At 42.9% G+C, this 20446-nt stretch overlaps 1 protein-coding gene across 1 annotated transcript in view; it reads right to left on the reverse strand.

Moving 5' to 3' along the window:
* Positions 1 to 20446, reverse strand: part of fbn2b (fibrillin 2b) — a 401753-nt gene that overhangs the window by 279459 nt on the left and 101848 nt on the right. The window lies entirely within an intron of this gene.

A 20446-nucleotide genomic window follows, 5' to 3' on the forward strand; every position in this document is an offset into this window, starting at 1 on the left:
CTAGGGTAACGACGATCATAACTTAATAAAATTTCATATTTCGATTTGAAGGCAGAAGCATGGGTGTAATTCTAAACTGTGCTTTGTGGTTAGCATGACTGCCTCATAGCACCGGGGACCTGGGTTCAATTTCACCCTCAGGTGACTGTCTGTATGGATTTTGTACATTCTCCCCATGTATGTGTGTGTTTGTGCGCTGTGGTTTCCTCCCACTGTCTAAAAATGTGTGGGTTAGGTGTCTTAGCCATGGGAAATGCATGGTTACAGGGATGGGGTGGGTCTGGGGAGGATCCCCTTCAGAGGGTTGGTGTGGGCTCACTGGGCAAATTGCCTGCTTCTACCCTAAAGGGATTTTATAAGGATACGAAGGTAGAGCTAGTTAAAGAAGACTGGAAAACTATATTTAAAAATAGGACAGCAGAGTTGCAATGGAAGAATTTTAGGAGATATTATAACTCTCAGCAAAGAGTTATCCTAGTGAGAAAGACTCTTTGAGAAGGATGGCTAAATAAATATAAGCATAAGTATCAAATTGTAGGAAATATGATATAATTCTACAAATTTGTCAACCATCATCGAACTGGTATATTTACCATGACAAAGCCACTACCAATCAGAGTCCATTACCAACTAATCAGCACTCTCTTCTCATTCGATGTAAACTGTTCTTCTCATTTACATTGGTATTCCTGGGAAAGCCCTGATAAAAATGCAAGATAAAAAGCTTTGACAATATGTGTATTTTTTTTAACAATATTCAGCATATAGGTAGGTTAAATGAATGGGAAAAATTTTGGCAAATGGTGCATAACGATGACAAGGAGAACAGAAAAGTGTACGTTATTTAAATAGAACGAGACCGCAGAACTCAATGCTACAGTGCACTCTGGGTATCCGGGTACATGACTCACAATAAGTTAGCATGAAGCCTCGCTCTTTGCCTCGGAGGCCTCCAGGATAATCTTCCGGTCCAGGGTCCGCTCGGTGGAGCAGGACGAGACGTGCTCACGTTTCTTCTTCCAGAAGGTGCACAAAGAGAGCTCCGTGCTCAGCAGCCTGAAGAAAGAAGATGGCTCGGTAACGTCATCTCAGGCTGACGTCATGAGGATCAGCAAATCCTTCTACGCCAGCCTGTATGACTCGAAGCCGACCGACAGCGCGGCCTCCCAGTCGTTCCTGTCCTCTATCACGGAGGTCCTAGATGACGGAACACGAGAGAGGCTGGACCAGCCGCTATCTCTGGATGAACTGACCAAGGCCCTCGAGTCCTTCGAAAAGAATAAAACTCCCGGAAGCGACGGCTTACCGGTCGAGGTTTATTCCGCTCTTTGGGACTTGATCGGCCAGGACCTGCTGGAGGTGTATGTCAGTATGCTCCGGGCAGGTACCATGAGTGAATCCATGAGGAAAGGCATCATCACCCTCGTCTACAAGCGGAAGGGGGAGAGGGAGGAAATTAGAAATTGGAGACCGATCTCACTGTTAAATGCAGACTACAAAATCCTGTCAAAGGTCATCGCCAACCGGGTCAGGTCTGCTCTGGGATCGGTGATCCACCCGGACCAAACCTGTGCTGTACCGGGCAGGAAGATCTCTGAGAGTCTCGCACTCCTCAGGGATACGATCGCCTACGTGCAGGACAGGGGGGTGGACACCTGCCTCATCAGCCTTGACCAGGAGAAAGCCTTTGACAGGATATCGCATACATATATGAGGGATGTCCTCTCCAAAATGGGCTTTGGGGAGGGAATCGGAAATTGGATCAGACTGCTCTACACCAACATTGTCAGTGCAGTCTCAATCAATGGGTGGGAATCAGATAGCTTCCCTGTAAGATCTGGAGTCAGGCAGGGATGCCCCCTCTCACCCGCCTTGTTTGTGTGTTGCATAGAGCCATTTGCCGAATCCATCAGGAAGGATGCGAGCCTGAGAGGGGTGACTATTCCTGGCAGCGGGGGCCTGCAGGTTAAGGCCTCCCTGTACATGGATGACGTCGCTGTTTTCTGCTCGGATCCGCTGTCCGTGCACAGACTCGTGTGCATCTGCGACCAGTTCGAACGGGCCTCGGGGGCCAAGGTAAACCGAGGCAAGAGCGAGGCCATGCTCTTCGGGAACTGGGCCGACCAATCCTCTATCCCCTTCACCGTCAGGACTGACCACCTGAAGGTGCTGGGTATTTGGTTCGGGGGGGCTGGGGCGTGCGCCAAGACCTGGGAGGAGCGGATCAGGAAGATGAGACAGAAACTAGGCAGATGGGGGCAACGGTCGCTCTCCATCGCGGGAAAAAACCTGGTCATCAGGTGTGAGGTACTCTCAGTATTGCTATATGTGGCACAGGTCTGGCCTATCCCCAGGACCTGTGCCGCCGCAGTCACCCGGGCCATCTTCCAATTCATTTGGAGATCAAAGATGGACCGGGTCCGAAGAGACTCTATGTACAAAGACCTGGGCAACGGGGGAAAAAACACGCCCAATGCCACCCTCACCCTGATGGCCACCTTTGTGTGTGGCTGCATCAAGCTGTGCGTGGATCCCCGGTACGCAAACACCAAGTGTCACTACGTACTGAGGTTCTACCTGTCCCCGGTGTTGCGAAGGATGGGCCTGGCCTCGCTGCCGCGGAACGCTCCGAGTAGTTGGACCGTTCCGTATCACCTGTCCTTCGTGGAGAAATTTATGAGGAAAAACACCTTTGACCACAAGTCCATCAGGAAGTGGTCAGCACGTAGCGTCCTTGAGACCCTTCGGGAAAAGGAGAGGGCGGATCCTGTCGAGCGGTTCCCTGAGCAGACTGTCAAAGCCATTTGGCAGAATGCCTCATCGCCAGAACTTTCCAACAAGCACCAAGACGTGGCTTGGCTGGTGGTGAGAAGGGCTCTGCCTGTGAGATCCTTTATGCACGCCCGGACTCTCTGCCGCACCGCACGCTGCCCTCGAAGTGGCTGCGGGGGGGACGAGACTGTCACACACCTCCTTCTGGAATGTGCCTATGCAGAGGAAGTCTGGAGAGGAATGCAGTGGTGCTTGTCGAGGTTCGTCCCGAGCAGCGCCGTGACGCGGGACTCCGTGCTCTACGGCCTGTTCCCCGGGACTCACACCGAGACGAACATTAACTGCGCCTGGAGGATCATCAACTCGGTGAAGGACGCTCTCTGGGCGGTCCGAAACCTGTTGATCTTCCAGCTGAAGGAGTTGACCCCGACCGAGTGTTGCAGACTGGCACATTCCAAGGTCCAAGACTACGTGTTGAGGGACGCGCTGAAGCTTGGGGCAGCTGCCGCCAAGGCGCGGTGGGGAAAGACCACTGTGTAAGATCGGCCTGCCGAAAGAAGAACAGGGGGCCCATACAGATGTTTTTTTGGGCTCTGCTGATGCCTCAGCCAAATATATGTATATATACAAGATTGAAAAAATGCACAGGATTGTAAAGGACAAGAATAAAGTCGAATCTGTGTTTGTAAATATGGACATATGTATGGCATGATCCAATGTACAGACCATCAAATCATTTATGAATAAAGTATATTTTTGAAATAAAAAAAAAAGTTAGCATGGCAATTAGAGCAAATGGTTAGGAATGCAAATAGAAGTTGGCATTTATTGCAAGCAGATGGAATATAAAAGTAGGAAGTTTTATTACAGCTGTACTGGGCCTTGGTGAGGCCACATCTTGAGTACTGTGTACAGTTTTGCCCTTTTCATTTCAAAAAGGATATGATTCCATTATGAGTAGTTCAGAGAAGGTTCATTTAACTCATTCCTGGGATGAAAGGCTTTGTCCTATGAAAAAATGTTGAACACGCTGAGCCAGCACTCATTGGAGTTTAGAAAACTGACAAGTGATCTTATTGAAATGTATAGGTTCCGAAGGGCAATTGCAAAATTTGATACCATGATGGTGTTTCCTCTTGAGGGAGAGACAAGAACCAGGGTATAGAGTTTAAGAAGTACAGATCTTCCTTTTACGATGGCAATGAGGAGAGCGTTAGTCTCTCAAAAGGTCATTTGTCTGTGGTATTCTCTTCACCAGAAAGCAGTAATGGCTTGAACTTTTTCAATGAATATCAGAGTTAGATAGACTTTTGATTGACAATGGAGTCAAGGGTTATGGAATTCAGGCAGGAAATTGATGTTGAGACCACAACCAGCTCAGCCATACCTAACCACAAAGCATAAAGGGCCAATCAGCCTACTCTAGTCATTGATTATGTTCAAGACAGAAATCGATAGGTTCCCAGATATCAAGGGATTATGGGGATAGTGCAAATAATGTGGAAGAGGAGGATCAGCCATAAGGAGGGGAGGCTCAAGGGGCCAAATGGCTTTGGCTCGCTCTAATTTCCTACAAAGAATTAATGACTAATGCTTCTGATGGTAATTTATACACTGCTTTTTTTTAAATGTCCATCAGTGAGTGTTTCATTCTTGAAGCTACATCTATTCCATATTCATATAAACTGTTACTATTCTACAATGTTCTGTTGGTATAAACTGAGCCCCAGAAAGTAACAGTCTCACATCACTTCCATCTGGCCATCTCAATTCTTGGTGCTTTCTTTTCTTATCCAGGACTCTGTTTCTATACAGTGTCCAATTCTACTCAGGCTCATTCCAGATCCCACTCACTGGGGTTGAATTTCCACATGGGGTGGAATCGTCAACTCCAGGTATAAATTTGCTTGTTTTAAGAAGTAGTTTTCCACCAAGTCCCATGCCATGCCCACCAGACTCCTGAATTTTACACATTAGCACACCTCCAAATGAAAAACCTGCCATGTACCAATAGGGATGTGTTTTAAAAGTGAACTTTGAAAATTACATAACTTCAAAAAATTTGAGGTTTCCAAGATTGGTGCAGGTTGATTACTACTGCTGAGATTAGAGCTGAACAAGGAGGAAAAGGTATACTAGCATTTAGATAGTGCCATTCAAGAGTTTGTTCCAGCCAATGAGATACTGTTGGTGTGTAATATTTGTTGCAACATAGGTTATTAATAAAAAAAAGCATTTTTATTTCAGTGTTAATCTATCACCTGTTGAGTAACCAGATTTTAAATGACTGAAATTTTAAAAAATGAATATAATAATTGCTAATTATATTAAACTATCGTAATCAACTTTTGTAAACTAAAATAAAAACTACATTCAAAAGAGAAATACAACTGTTGTCACTTTTTGCCTCAAACATTTAACTAATTTTTTGGAGACTCCATGAAGAATTGTGAACACCTTTATGAATTCATCCAGGAGGCATGACCAGTTTTGTGAATGGGAAGGTGTGAAACATGATTTTTCTTATTTTATTCCTAAGACTGATGAAATTTGAGCTGTATTTCCACTTAAAAGTTTGCCAATTTGGGAGGAATAGTGCAGACAAAAATCAGTACCACCATACAGAAAGTCTTCTTGTATGTATCATGTACAAGTACCTTATTAAAACAAATAAACTTAATTAAGGATCTAAGCTCACCGACAACAGACTTCTGACAAGGAGATAGTTGTGTGTGTCTTGGCTTTTGGTGTCACCGTGTACCACTATATGTCTCAACTATGTCTCAGAGCTCTGTCTTTCCACATAGAGATTGGTCAAAGACAGAGTCCCCAGTGACCAAAAGAAAATAAGCCTTTTTCCTGAAATATTTGGAAAGAGCGTGCAGTGATTTTAAGTAAACATTGTTTTATTGAACCCTTATGTGTATAAAAGGGACAAAACTATTCATGATTCATTTTCCAGCTGGTTAACATTGTGGTGCTCATGGGGACTGTTGCAATTTTAATATAACTGCCATTTTTAAAACAGTCAGTCTAGATTATGTGTTCCAACTACTGGGGGCAAGAATTGTTGGGTGGGTAGCAACATCATTATGGCCTTCATTAAACCATTTTGTAAAATCAACTCATTAAATTCCATTGGTCAAACTTCATTCACCACATCCCATTCTCTAAACTGCATTCATTAAAACCTTGTTTATTAAACAAAATAGCTTTTGTCATGTTCATGAAATAGCATTCAATAAATTCCATTTATTAAATGGACTTTATTAAACAGCATTAATGAATTGACCTTCACTAAATCACAAATTCCATGTATGGCATGCAGTAAGCAATGTTTATTAAATACAGTTGATTAAATCCATCCCTTTTTTCATTAACTTCAGTGCATTAAAGAACTGCATTAAATGGCATTAATTAAACAAATCACGTTTATTGATTGACAATCATTAAATTGCATTCATTAAAAATCTTATTATCTTGCTCAATTATATTGTATTTCTTAAAAAGTGAACATTAATGTGTGTTCAATAAAATGCTTATTAAATAGTGCCCATCAATTAACCTTCATCAAATTCTGAATATTAAACAGCCTTCATGAAAAGCCCTGCTCATTAAATGGTTTCAGTAAGGGGCATGCTTTAAAATGGATTCATTAAGGCAGCTTCCAATCATTAAAAGACCTTCATTAAATCTCATTAATTAAATTAATTAATTCAGCAGCTTTCAATAAATAGCATTGATTAACTGACTTTCAATAAATGACCCTCATTAAATCCCATGAACTAAACAGAATTTATCAGAAAGCTTATCAAACAATATTAAACAATATTCAGTAAACTATGTCATTATGTGGCTTTCATTAAACCATGTTTATTAAATAGTGCATTATAATTACATTTGTTACAATGTTTACAATAATGTTATATTAATATCCATTTAACAACATGCATCGAACTGAATTTATTAAGTTCTTGTGGTTCTGTTCGCCGAGCTGGGAATTTGTGTTGCAGACGTTTCGTCCCCTGTCTAGGTGACATCCTCAGAGCTTGGGAGACTCCTGTGAAGCGCTTCTGTGATGTTTCCTCCGGCATTTATAGTGGTTTGTATCTGCCGCTTCCAGTTATCAGTTCCAGCTGTCCGCTGCAGTGGTCAGTATATTGGGTCCAGGTCGATGTGCTTATTGATTGAATCTGTGGATGAATGCCATGCCTCTAGGAATTCCCTGACTGTTCTCTGTTTGGCTTGTCCTATAATAGTAGTGTTGTCCCAGTCGAATTCATGTTGCTCGTCATCTGCGTGTGTGGCTACTAAGGATAGCTGGTCGTGTCGTTTCGTGGTAGTTAGTGTTCATGGATGCGGATCGTTAGCTGTCTTCCTGTTTGTCCTATGTAGTGTTTTGTGCAGTCCTTGCATGGGATTTTGTACACTACATTGGTTTTGCTCATGCTGGGTATCGGGTCCTTTGTTCTCGTGAGTTGTTGTCTGAGAGTGGCTGTTGGTTTGTGTGCTGTTATGAGTCCTAGTGGTGTCAGTAGTCTGGCTGTCAGTTCGGAAATGCTCCTGATGTATGGTAGTGTGGCTAGTCCTTTGGGTTGCAACATGTCCTCGTTCCATTGTCTTTCCCTTAGGCATCTGTTGATGAAATTGCAGGGGTATCCGTTTTTGGCGAACACATTGTATAGGTGTTTTTCGTCCTCTTTTTGCAGTTCTGGTGTACTGCAGTGTCTTGTGGCCCTTTTGAATAGTGTCTTGATGCAACTTCTTTTGTGTGTGTTGGGTTGGTTGCTTTCGTAGTTCAGGACTTTGGTCTGTGTGTGTGGCTTTCCTGTGTACCTTTGTGGTGAATTCTCCGTTCGGTGTTCTCTGTACTATTACGTCTAGGAATGGGAGTTGGTTGTCCTTTTCTTTCTCTCTGGTGAATCAGATTCCTGTGAGTGTGGCATTGATGATCCGGTGTGTGTTCTCTATTTCTGTGTTTTTAATGATTACAAAGGTGTCATCTACATATCTGACCCAGAGTTTGGGTTGAATTTGCGGTAAGACTGTTTGTTCTAATCTTTGCATTATTGCTTCTGCTATGAGTCCAGAGATGGGTGAGCCCATGGGAATGCTGTTGATTTGTTCATATATTTGGTTGTTGAATGTGAAGTGTGTTGTGAGGCACAGGTCTAGTAGTTTGAGTATGCTGTCTTTGTTGATAGGTTCAACGTCCTGTTGTCTGTTCTGTATGTCCAGCAGGTTGGCTATTGTTTCTCTGGCTAGAGTTTTGTCGATAGAGGTGAACAGTGCCGTTACATTGAATGAGACCATAGTTTCTTCCTTGTCTATGTGTATATTTCTGATGATGTCCAAGAATTCCTGTGTTGATTGTATAGAGTGTCTGGATCCGCTGATCAGGTGTTTCAGTTTCTGCTGTAGTTCTTTAGCCAGTTTGTGTGATGGTGTCCCTGGTAGTGATACTATGGGTCCGAGTGGGATGTCTGATTTGTGCACTTTAGGTAGTCCACAGAATCTGGGGGTGTTGCTTTCAGGTTTCATTCTCTGTAGGTCAAACCTGGTTATCTGTCCATTTTTTTTGTAGATTCCTCAGTGTATTGTTTATCCTATTGGTGAGCTGTGGGGTGGGGTCAAACTCCCTCTTTTGGTAGGTGTTGGTATCTGCAAGTAATTGTTGCACTTTTTGGACGTACTCTGCTTTGTCCAGGATGACCATCATCCTGCCTTTGTTTGCTGGTAGTATGATTATGTTCTTATTGTTTCTCAGTGATTTTAGTGCTTCCCTCTCCTTGGTGTTGAGGTTATGTGTTTGTCATTTCCTTGTTATCAGGGGTACAATACTTTGTCTCACTGTTTGTTGTGTCTCTTCTGTCAATCCATTGTTCCTGAGTGTACATTCTGGTGCTGCTAGGAAGTCTGCTGTCTTGGCGTCCCTGTGGTTGTAGTTGAGTCCCTTGGCCAGTATTGTTCTTTCCGTGTCTGTGAGCTGTCTGTGGGAGAGGTTTCTAACCCAGGACTGTGTTGTGGTGCCCTCTCTGTTGTGTGTTAGTTTGGCCAATTTTTTCTTTTAGTGCCATTTTTTTGCGGTGTGTGGTCCTGTTCTGTCCTATGGTGATGGCCTGTTCTATGGTCCAGGTCCATTCCTGATTGGTGGTTCTTGAAATTAACGATTTTTGGCGCGCAATTTCTTGTCTGTATTTGTGAAGTCTGCTGTGAGCGTCTGTAATCATTACCTGGATCATCCTGAATCCGTTCTGTCTGGCTAGTCCCTGGCTTGTGGATTGTTGACTGGTGGTCTGTATCTGACACATGGTGGAAGGATTCGATTCTTTCGGCATTCGTGCAGGAACCGGACTTGTTCATACGTGGCGCTTAGGCGGTTGGCACAGGATTCCCATTTCCTGGCTTGCCTTAGCGTGTCTCGCCCGTAGGTGTTCAAAGTTTGGGAGAAGATTTGTAGCTCGGGTGCTCGTTGTTGTGGTTCTGTTCGCCGAGCTGAGAATTTGTGTTGCAAACGTTTTGTCCCCTGTCTAGGTGACATCCTCAGTGCTTGGGAGCCTCCTGTGAAGTGCTTCTGTGATCTTTCCTCCGGCATTTATAGTGATTTGTATCTGCCGGTCCCGGTTGTCAGTTCCGGTTGTCAGCAACCACCCCAACGCACACAAAAGAAGTTGCATCAAGACACTATTCAAAAGGGCCACAACACACTGCAGTACACCAGAACTGCAAAAAGAGGAAGAAAAACACCTATACAATGTATTTGCCAAAAATGGATCACCGCGTAATTTCATCAACAGATGCCTAAGGGAAAGACAACGGAATGAGGACATGCCGCAACCCAAAGGACTAGCCACACTACCATACATCAGGAGCATTTCCGAACTGACAGCCAGACTACTGACACCACTAGGACTCATAACAGCACACAAACCAACAGCCACGCTCAGACAACAACTCACTAGAACGAAGGACCCGATACCCAGCATGAGCAAAACTAACGTAGTGTACAAATTCCCATGCAAGGACTGCACAAAACACTACATAGGACAAGCAGGAAGACAGCTAACGATCCGCATCCATGAACACCAACTAGCCACGAAACGACATGACCAGCTATCCTTAGTAGCCACACACTCAGATGACAAGCAACATGAGTTCGATTGGGACAACACTACTATTATAGGACAAGCCAAACAGAGAACAGCCAGGGAATTCCTAGAGCATGGCATTCATCCACAGATTCTATCAATAAGCACATTGACCTGGACCCAATGTACCGACCACTGCAACGGACAGCTGGAACTGACAATCGGAAGCGCCAGATACAAACCACTATAAATGCCGGAGGAAACATCACAGAAGCGCTTCACAGGAGGCTCCCAAGCACTGAGGATGTCACCTAGACAGGGGACGAAACGTCTGCAACACAAATTCCCAGCTCGGTGAACAGAACCACAACAACGAGCACCCGAGCTACAAATCTTCTCACAAACCTAATAAGTTCTGTTCATTAACTATTCTGTATTAATTATAATCATTCAAATCAATTTGTTAAAATATGCATATCAAATGATCTGGGTTAATTTGCATCCATAAAATCAATTTATCAAATCTTTTGCAACCAATTAACTTTACAAAAGTAACTCAACTTTAAATAATGTAGTAGATGCAAAAGCAAGATTCTAGGAAACAGCAATATGATAACTTATGAAACAATGTGTTTGCTTAGAGAACTGCCCACACTCCTTTGAATCATCTTGGTATTTTTCAGTGCAAAAGATAAGGCTTAAACATCTGCGACAATCTTCAGCTGTAAGTACTAAGTGGATGATCCAACTTGGCCTCCTCCAGAGGTCACCAGTATCACAGATACCAGTCTTCAGCCAATTTGATTCACTCCATGCGAGATCAAGAAATGGTTGAAGACACTGGATTCTGCAAAGGTAATTGGCCCTGACAACATTCCGTCGACAATATTGAAGACTTATTCTCCAGAATTTGCTGCTCCCCTAGCCAAACTCTTCCAGTAAAGCAACAATACTAGCAGCTACCCAATAATGTGGAAGATTGCCTGGGTATGTGGTATACACAAAACCAGGACAAATCCAACCTGGCCAGTTGCCACCCCTCAATCTACGCTCAATCATCAGTACAGTGATGCAGGATTTAGTGAACACTGCTATCAAGCAGCATTTACTTAGCAATAACCTGCTCACTGACGCCCAGTTTGGGTTCTGCTAGGGCCACTCAGCTCCTGACCTCATTACAGCCTTGGTTCAAACATGGACAAAAGAGCTGAATTTCAGAGGTGAGGTGAGAGTGACAGCTCTTGACATCAAGGCGGCATTTGACCAAGTATGGCACCAAGAAACTCAAGCAGAACTAGAGTCAATGGGAATCAGAAGGAAAACTCTCTGCTGGTGAGGGTCATACCTGGAAGAGTGGAAGATGTTTGTGGTTGTTTGAGGTCAGATATCACTGCAGGAATTCCTCAGGATAGTGTCCTTGGACCAACAATCTTCATCTGCTTCATCAATGACTTTGAACCCATCATAAGGTCAGAATGGGCATCTTCAGTGATGTTTGTACAATATTCATCATTTGCATCTCTTCAGTCTATGTTCAAATGCGACAAGACCTGGACAATATTCAGGTTTGGGCTAACAAGAGGCAAGTAGCACATCACATAATTGCTAGGCAATAACCATCTCCATTGTGAAAGAATCTAATCATTGCCCCTTGACATTCATGGCATTACCATTGCTGAATCCCCCACCAGCAACATCCAGGCTGTTACCAATGACCAGAAACTGAACTGGACCAGCTATATAAATATTGTGGCTGTAAGACCAAATCAGAGGCTAGGAACCATGTAGAAAATAACTCACCTACTGACTCCCCAACGCCAGTCATTTATCTACAAGGCACAATTCAGGAGTGTGATAGAATACTCCCCACTTGCTTAGATGGCTACAACTCCAACAACACTCAAGAAGCTTCACACCATCCAGGACAAAGCAGACTGCTTCAGTACCTTCTCAACTGACATTTAATAGCAGCAGTGTGTACCATCATTAAGATATGCCAAGAGTCCTGAGCACCTCCCAAATTCATGATCATTACCATCTAGAAGGTCAAGGGCAGCAGATACATGTGAACACCACCACCTGCAAGATTGTCTCTAAGCCACTCACCATCCTGACCTGGAAATATATTGCCATTCCTTCAGTGTCAGTGGGCCAAACTCCTGGAACTCTCTCCTTAATGGCACTGTTACCCACAGCAAATGGACTGCAGTTGTTGAAGAAGGCAGCTCACTGCCATCTTTTCAAAGGCTACTAGGGATGGGCAATAAATACTGGCCCAACCAGTGACACCTACATCCCATGAATTAATCAAAATCCCCATGAGCTCAAATCAGGCCTTAGTTAAATCTCTCATCCACAAGGTAACAGTCTCACAGGACAATCTTTCCTCATGAAGTGTCAGCATAGACTATGTATTCTAGACCAGGGAATGGGACTTGAACACATGACTCTCAGGTGCAAGAGGCAAACATTACCCACTGATCTGAAGCTGACACTTTGGTGATTATTTCTAGCAATAATCTAAATGTCAACATCATAACAATCAGAGATAATTTCCATGAATATGGATAATGGCATTAAGACAGATGGTTAATACAACACCTCATCTCTCCTAAATATTCTTAAAGTACTTCAGATACAAAAATCTACTCTGTTCATTTGTTGTTTTATGAATATACAGAGATGGCTGTAATGCCCTCCTATAGTGAAAACAGACAGTGATGATGGTTGGTCAGTACTGACTACAACTATTGCATATCCCGAAACTGTCCCTGTGCAGTGTCTGTAGCTAAGGAACCTGACAGCTTTGAGCAATATCTGCTATTACCGCAGAAATAGTATAAGCTGAGTGCAGTCACAGATGGTGCCCGCTGTGTCTTCACATCGACACTAAAGGGAATTTGCTGAGAACTTTATGCAAAAACCTCTTATGTATAAATTGAGTTCCTCAGACTCTCAAAAACACCTTGGCTATAAAAAATTATGATAGGCTTGAATTTCGAAAGGCAATTTTAATTACCTAACCAGATTGATTTTCATGGGGAGCAAACTCTTGAGTCCCTGCACACTCAAAAATCATTTCCTCAACCTATATCTTGCACCGTATCTTACAAATTAATAAACTAAGGAAAATTACTTGTCAATAAACAAACCTCAATAAACAAATAAGATGAAGCCTTTCTTAAAAGAATAGGCAAACAAGAGCCATGTAAATGTATTAAGATATATTAAAATCACAAGATATATTAAGCTCATATAGTCAGATCACAAGTTATATGAATGGAACTCGAGCAGCAGAGATAAACAGCAACATGTTTGAAGTGATGACTAGTGCCTCATCCCATGCACTCAGCCCTCAATCTGATCTTTGGTAATTCCTTGGGAGAACAGATTGATCTTTGCTGGCAGCTGGGGACATGTGAACTTTGTCAGTGGGCCTGACAATAGATTAGATAGGGCCTGGCTCTATTATAACCTATGGCTGAATGCCAGAGATTGTGCAGTAAGTTCCCAGTCTGTAGCTGCAGTAACAGGTTTTAACTAGACTGGACTGCACATTCCCCACATTTATTTCTGGAACCACAAGAAAAACTGATTCGTTTGTTATCAGCAACTTCATTTCTGGAACTCGGTCAATTGTTTTGGCACAAACTGAATGAAAAGACCCTGATCCCTGTCTATGTGTAGTCTGGGTGGAGGAATACACTGATACATGGATCTGTTATTTCACCCTGAATCTGTCTTTGCTTTAAAACTAAGAGGTCATGTTGTGGCTGTACAGGACATTGGATAGGCCACTTTTGGAATACTATGTTCAATTCTGGTCTCCCTGCTCTAGGAAAGACGCTGTTCAACTTAAAAGAGTGCAGAAAAGATTAACAAGGCTGTTGCCAGGGTTGGAGGTTTTGAGCTTTTGGGAGAGGCTGATTAAGCTATTTCCCTGGAGTGTCGGATGCTGGGGGTGACCGTATAAAAGTTTCTAAAATCATGAGGGGCATGAATAGGGTAAATAATCAGGTCGTTTCCTCAGGGTCGGGGTGTCCAAAACTAGAGGGCATAGATTTAAGGTGAGAGGGGAAAGATCTAAAAGGGATCTAAGGAGCAACTTTTTCCACACAGAGGGTGGTGTGTGTATGGAATAAGCTGCCAGAGGAAGTGGTGGAGAGTTTTACAATTACATCATTTAAAAGGCATCTGGATGGTACATGAATTGGGAGGGTTTGGAGGGATATGGGCCAAATGCTGGCAAATGGTTTTAGGGTTAATTTAGGGTATCTGTTCTGAATAGACGAGTTGAACGCAAGTGTCTGTTTCCATGCTGTACATCTCTATGACTCTATCACTCTAATAGTGACATGAAACCTATAAGGCAGGCAGGATTCAATCTCAGTGAAACCCTAGTGACCATGAGCAAACAATTTGCTTCAATGAGGTATTGCTACAAAGCCTGAACAATCATGCTAATTCTAAGTACATTAATTCTGTCCCCCAACCTACCTGTGAGAGCATCATGGCTGTCCCGCTATGAAGAAGCTTGTAGTCTCAGTATGGTGTACTAAAGCAGGACAAAGCTACACCCTGAAAATTGTTTGTGATCCTCCAGAGCAAGGGGTTGACGGAGTGTTGCAGACTGGCATACTCCCAGGTCCAGGACCACGAGCTGAGGGATGTATTAAAGCTCAAGGCAGCTGCCACCAAGGTGCAGTGGAGAAAGTTGAAGGTCGTTTTGCCAAAATATAGTGAGGTTCTGTTAAGTTTCGAGATATCCTTGTAGCCTTAATGGGAATATCGTTTCCTTTCGCCATTAGAAAATGTCCTTTTTGTTGCAACATGGATTAAAGCTGTGATGAGGAATGTCCAAATTTCACAGTAGTTTCTGTAGTCTGTATAGACCTGTGTTGTATTTGTTTTTTTACTTATAGATAATTTATCATTAAAGTATAATTTTCAAATGAAAAAGACTTGGAAATTGATTTTTTGCCAGTGCTATTCCGTTGCTCGTTAGTTCTTGCTGCAGTGCTTCAGAGGACAAGGAGAGACTGGACAGCGGGATACAATTCCCATCGACTGGAATGTCCTCAGATCTGCTTTCACTAACATAATAAGCCCATGAAATAAATCTTGGTCCCTGGTGTAAGCTCTACCAGAGTAATAATCACTGGTGTCAATCTCACTCAGAAATAGTTTCTGGAAACAGACTCACAGGAGTAATAAATAGTCCCTCACCTGTGTCCTACCAGAGTAATAGTCCTTCACCTCTATCCTGCCAGAGTAATTGTCTCTAGCCTATATCTTGCCAGAGTAATAGTCCCTCACCTATGTCCTACCAGAGTAATGGTCCCTCACCTGTGTCCTGCCAGAGTAATAGTCCTTCACCTCTATCCTGCCAGAGTAATAGTCCCTAGCCAATATCCTGCCAGAGTAATAGTTTCTCACCTGTGTCCTGCCAGAGTAATAGTCTCTTGCCTGTGTCCTGCCAGAGTAATAATCCCTAGCCTATATCCTATCAGAGTAATAGTCCCTAGCCTTATATCCTGCCAGAGTAATAGTGTCTCATCTGTGTCTTGCTATAGTAATAGTCTCTTGCCTGTGACTTGCCAGAGTAATAGTTCTTAGCCTGTTTCCTGCCAGAGTAACAGTCTTTGGAGTGGGCCCCAAAAGGTATCAATGCTAATGCAGAACAGAACAAATTAGCAGAGCCATTCCTGCTGAGGCATTAGTGCCCCAGGTCACTGATAAACACTTTCAAAGAGGCAGCTGAAACAGAATCTGTAGCTTCTGTAAAACAATGGGAGCTGTGTCTCACCTGAAACTCAAAGGCACAAGCAAGTACTTACTGCAGACAAATGAAGCCAGTCCTGGCGCTTCTGTAACACAATCACATGCTTCTCTCCTGTAAATTACCATCAGAAACCACTGGGTATCAGAGCCCTAGTGCTGACCAAGTGATGCTAACTCTGTGGGCTTCAAACATGTTTATTGTACACTCGTGTATCCCCCCTTCACATTATGGACAGGACACCAGACAGACCAACTTATGAAAGGTAAATGCAGCCACCATTTAGTGCAGTGACAACCCTACAGTTTAATGAGTATTAGCAGGAATCTAATGGATGGGTGAAATGGTCAAAACCTGTATTTCTTAAATATGAGTGGTGGCTATATGGTGTTAATAGCGTCCACCATAAAATTACTATTTTTGTGCAGGTTTGTTATTTGAAAGCAGCAGACTTTCAATCCTGCTCACCCCGGATTATACTAATGCAATAAGAGCAGTATTATTAAAATTAAATTATTCAGCAGCCTAGAGTGCTCACTATTCTAGATTTAAGTGAAGCAGTAGTGGGGAACAGTAAATGTTTTCGAGATTAAATTTGCATATTCAGATGAGGCTGAGGCCTGAGGGAATGAGAAGAAACTATCACCCAATTGCAAGCTGGAGGAGGACTGCAAGCAGTTAAAATAATTCTTATTTCAGGCTGCAATGAAAATTAAATTAAGAGCTATTTGTATATATATATATATATATATATATATATAGCACCTTCCATTGGATATCTCAGCACTTCACAGGCAACTGACTTTTTGAAGTCTGATCTCTGTGGCATTATAGGAAAAACAGCAGCCAAGTAACACATAGCAAGCTTCGACAAACAGCAAAATGAAAATCTTGTTTTTTGTGCGATGTTGTTTAAGGGATAAATATTGTCCAGGCTATTGGGAATAACATCCCTGCTCCTCAAAGGATCTGAATATTTTACATCCTCCAGTTCGGGTCAGTGGGGCCTGGTTTAATGTCTCATTCGGAAGACAGACCTCTGACAGACCAGCTTTCCCTCTGTGCTTTACTATGGTGTCAGCCTTGGTCTTTATGCTCAAGGGGGTCAGAAAAACAGCATTGAGCTGGGTAGCAGATTCATCCGAGAGAGATCTGGCCAGGGACAACTCTGCAGACAGCAGGCCTCGGGGAGAGAAGCAAATGGCCACCAGGATACTTTGAATCTTCACGTGATATGTGGGGGCACCCTCTGAAAGCCAAGGAGTGGTGACCACAAGACCATAAGACATAGGAGCAGAAATTAGACCATTCAGCCCATCGAATTTGCTCCACCATTCAATCGTGGCTGATACGTTTCTCAACCCTATTCTCCCACTTTCTCCCTGTAACCTTGATCCCGTTGATACTCACAAACCTATCTGTCTCAGTCTTAAATATACTCAATGATCTGGCCTCTACAGCCTTCTGTGGCAGTGAATTCCATAGATTTCCCACTCTATGGCTGAAGAAGTTTCTCCTTACCTCTGTTCTAAAACGTCTTCCCTTTACTCTAAGGCTGTCCCCTCGGGTCCTAGTCTCCCATACCAATGGAAACATCTTCCCAACATCCACTCCAGGCCATTCAGTATTCTGTAAGTTACAATTAGATCCCCTCTCATCCTTCTAAACTCCATCTAGTATAGACCCATAGTCCTCAAACGTTCCTCATAATTTAAGCTTTTCAAAGCTGGGACCATTCTGGTGAGCCTCCTCTGCACACACTCCAGGGTCGGTACATCCTTCCTGAAAAATGGGGCCCTAAAATGCCATCCTCAGTAAATGTCAACTCATCCAAAACTGTTTTCCTTTCTCCTATCTTGCACTAAGTCTTGCTCACCTATGGCTCTAATTCCTTAGCGCTTGCTCAGATGGGCCAATGGGCTGAGGAGTGGCAGATGGAGTTTAATTCCGATAAATGCGAAGTGCTGCATTTTGGGAAAGCAAATCTTAGCAGGACTTATACACTTAATGGTAAGGTCCTAGGGAGTGTTGCTGAACAAAGAGACCTTGGAGTGCAGGTTCATAGCTCCTTGAAAGTGGAGTCGCAGATAGATAGGATAGTGAAGAAGGCATTTGGTATGCTTTTCTTTATTGGTCAGAATATTGAGTACAGGAGTTGGGAGGTCATGTTGCAGCTGTACAGGACATTAGTTAAGCCACTGTTGGAATATTGTATGCAATTCTGGTCTCCTTCCTATCGGAAAGATGTTGTGATACTTGAAAGGGTTCAGAAAAGATTTACAAAGATGTTGCCAGGGTTGGAGGAATAGAGCTACAGGGAGAGGCTGAACAGGCTGGGGCTGTTTTCCTTGGAGCGTCAGAGGCTGAGGGGTGACTGTATAGAGGTTTATAAAATTATGAGGGGCATGGATAGGATAATAGACAAAGTCTTTTCCCTTGGGTGGGGGAGTCCAGAACTAGAGGGCATAGGTTTAGGGTGATAGGGGAAAGATATAAAAGGGACCTAAGGGGCAACTTTTTCACACAGAGGGTGGTACGTGTATGGAATGAGCTGCCAGAGGAAGTGGTGGAGGCTTGTACAATTGCAACATTTAAATGGCATTTAGATAGGTATATGAATAGGAAGGGTTTGGAGGGATATGGGCTGGGTGCTGGCAGGTGGGACTAGATTGGGTTTGGATATCTGGTCAGCATGGATGGGTTGGACCGAAGGGTCTGTTTCTATGCTGTACATCTCTATCACTCTATGACTATGACTCCAATGTAAATTCTTGCATTTAAATTGCCCAGTGCCTCCACCATGCAACATACCTTACCTTTCCCAAGTTTCTCCTTTTGTGTGTACAGCCGGTTTCATAACAGTTTCTAACCTACTGTTGTTAGAATACTGAATTGGCTCACAAACTCTTAACATTCGCTTGTACCTGTGTTTTTGTTTTTACCACTGTTTACCTATTATTTACTTATCTATGTTACTTAACTCTGTGATCTGTCTGTATTGCTCGCAAGACAAAGCTTTTCACTGTGCCTCGATCCACGTGACAATAAATTCAACTCAATTCAAGTCAGTTCTAATAAAACGCGATTGTTGCATTATCATGCGATCTCACATTAGAAGAAAATTGTGAAAAAGCCATTTAAATGAATGGGGCCAAAATCGCGTTACAGCCAATTCAGGTAAGGAAAGTTCACCTTCTACAAATAATGGTCTAAATTCTTCAATCACATTAAAGCCAGTTTGAGTTGAAGAAACAGATGTTATAGCAGAACAGACTGTATTATAGAGTCATAGAGATGTACAGCATGGAAACAAATCCTTCGGTCCAACCCGTCCATGCCGACCAGATATCCCAACCCAATCTAGTCCCAACCCAATCCACCTGCCAGCACCCGGCCCATATCCCTCCAAACCCTTCCTATTCATATACCCATCCAAATGCCTCTTAAATGTTGCAATTGTACCAGCCTCCACGACATCCTCTGGCAGCTCATTCCATACACGTACCACCCTCTGTGTGAAAATGTTGCCCCTTAGATCTCTTTTATATTCTGTTCTTTCACAGGATGTGGTGGACGTGGCTGGGCCAACATTTATGGCTCATCCCTGGAGAAGGTGTTGGTGAGCTACCTTTTTGAACAACAGTGGTCCATGTGGGGTCGGTGCATCCATAAAGTTGACAACAAGGATGGCACATCCAGAAAACCAACCTAGCAACAGCTCCAACTCCTCACTGTGGAATTCAGTAACTGCTCTACAGCTGGATTTGTTTCTTTGGTATTAATCCAGCTCCCTCACATGATTAAACTCAGCCATCCCCATCAGGCAGCAAGGTGTGTGAATCAATGCCCATTAATGGTGAGCCTGTTCCCTCACATGACTGGGATCAGTAACTTCCACAAACCAATACGTTATGTCATTGACCATTGCTGCTGATGTTAACCCAGCCCCACCACATTGTAAGACTTAAGAATTGGTCCCCACCTACACTTTGTGTAACAAACAATACATTGTAATACTAATACATTGACTCACTATACTGAACATAATACTCCCTTTCAGCCTGCACTATGTCATTGACTCCTCATTTATTGATATTAATCCGACTAATCCAGCACTGCTGACTCTTATTTCTTTTTTCCAGTGTTTAAACTGTACTTCAACTGACAACAGTATTATACAAGCAATGCTATTCATACCCAGGTGCAAAAATCACTCTTCTGTTGATTTTTCAAACATTTTATTCACTGTCCAACGTCAAACTTTGTGTGAGAGAACGGTGCAGGTGCCATCAGTGTTAGGAACCCTATGGTTATTTTATCACTGATGCTTGCCTGGTCCAGTTTAAGAATGGCTACACCTAGCAGCTCAATTATATTCTATTACCTTCTCAGTTTTTTTTACAACTTAGCTGTAAATGAGAAGATACACTGGTCTCAAAATATTAACTCTGTTTTTCTCTCTCTGCAGATGCTGCCATACCTGCTGAATTTCTCCAGCAATTTCTCCGCAATTCTTTATTTTTAGTTTTTTGACAGCTAGGAATAATTTTTTTTCTCTCTGCCTTTTCTGAGTTTATTTTCCACTTCCGTTTTATTTGCTTTGTAATTTTGGTCTTTACCACAACAGTGACTGCCTTTCAAAAGTGCTTTGATAGCTGTAGAGCACTTTGGGTTGTCTCGTGGTCACATGAGTTGCTGCGCAAATGTAGATTTTAAAATTATTTATGTTTCTTGTTCCTTTCAGGGCATATACATAATATTCAAGCATCACATTTACACTATTAATGTATTTTCACATCTGTCCACA

Source organism: Chiloscyllium punctatum, chromosome 24 (genome assembly GCF_047496795.1).
Source record: "Chiloscyllium punctatum isolate Juve2018m chromosome 24, sChiPun1.3, whole genome shotgun sequence".
Classification (NCBI taxonomy): Eukaryota; Metazoa; Chordata; class Chondrichthyes; order Orectolobiformes; family Hemiscylliidae; genus Chiloscyllium; species Chiloscyllium punctatum.